Raw genomic sequence first — 948 nt, 5'->3', positions numbered from 1 at the left:
TTCTCTCCTCCGGCTCGGATCCCATAGATTACACGTAGAGCCTACTTCTCACCATCGAATCCTGTTTCCCTGTTGCTTTTCATTAAAGATGTACTCCCCGGGAAATGCCTACGGATATTACTACCTCCCATCTGAGTATTTTCAGAATTGTTATACTGCTTATTCCCACAGACGAGCTAGTATCATCGACATTTTAGTTTTGTTCGAGGTCACCCCGAAGGTGACGGATGAGCCACAGGAGAACCCAGCCTCCTGCTTCTCAGTCCTGGGTGTCCCCCTCTTCACCCACCGTGACATTCACAACCGTAGCCAGGCCTTTCGGGGTTGAATTGCAGAACACACATTTCGGGGAAACTTACGCGTATTTGACAAGTAAGCCACCAGAGGTGACAGCCCTTCTCCGTTTCCCGTCCAGCTCTGGTCTTCACAGTGTTCGCGGGTCTGTGCCTGCATCGTTCTAGAAATCCTCCTGATTCCTACCAAGCTGTCCACGGAACCTTCCAGAAGGAGAGCCAGCGAGGCTCCCTGGTTCCCTTGCACTCCCGGGGGAAGGTGATGGGCCAGAAGGGCTTGCAGAGTCCCTGCTGTGTCCTGCCCTGAGCTGGGTCCAGCTGGGGCCGTGCAGGGTGAAAGGTCACAGCCTGAGGACCTGCCGGTCACGCTGAGGCCACGTTTCCAAGACCAGACAGCATTCAGGGACTCGGAGGCCACTGGGCCAACTTGGGGGTCAGGCCTGGGGCCTGGAGCTGGAGGCTCATGGAAAGCGAGCTCCCCAGCCCGGTCAGCCTGGCTCAGTGGTTGAGCGTCAACCTATGAACCAGGAGGTCACGATTCGATTCCAGGGCACATGCCCGGGTTGCGGGCTCGATCCCCAGTGGGGGTGTGCAGGTGGCAGCCGATCGATGATTCTCTCTCATCATTGATGTTTCTCTCTCTCTCCCTCTCCCT

The 948-nt window shown here is 56.3% G+C and overlaps 1 protein-coding gene across 1 annotated transcript in view; it reads left to right on the top strand.

Annotated features, from left to right (window-relative positions):
• The first annotated feature begins 271 nt into the window (after nt 1–271).
• Nucleotides 272–948, top strand: part of CD300A (CD300a molecule) — a 14,088-nt gene continuing 13,411 nt past the window's right edge. The window contains exon 1 of the mRNA XM_014536082.1: nt 272–372. The gene's annotated coding sequence lies outside the window, so the exon portion shown is untranslated. The remainder of the gene's footprint in view (nt 373–948) is intronic.

The sequence above is a fragment of the Myotis brandtii genome, unplaced genomic scaffold (assembly GCF_000412655.1).
Source record: "Myotis brandtii unplaced genomic scaffold, ASM41265v1 scaffold157, whole genome shotgun sequence".
Classification (NCBI taxonomy): Eukaryota; Metazoa; Chordata; class Mammalia; order Chiroptera; family Vespertilionidae; genus Myotis; species Myotis brandtii.
The sequence above is the reverse complement of the archived record's forward strand: the minus strand, read 5'-3'. Positions and strand labels throughout refer to the sequence as shown.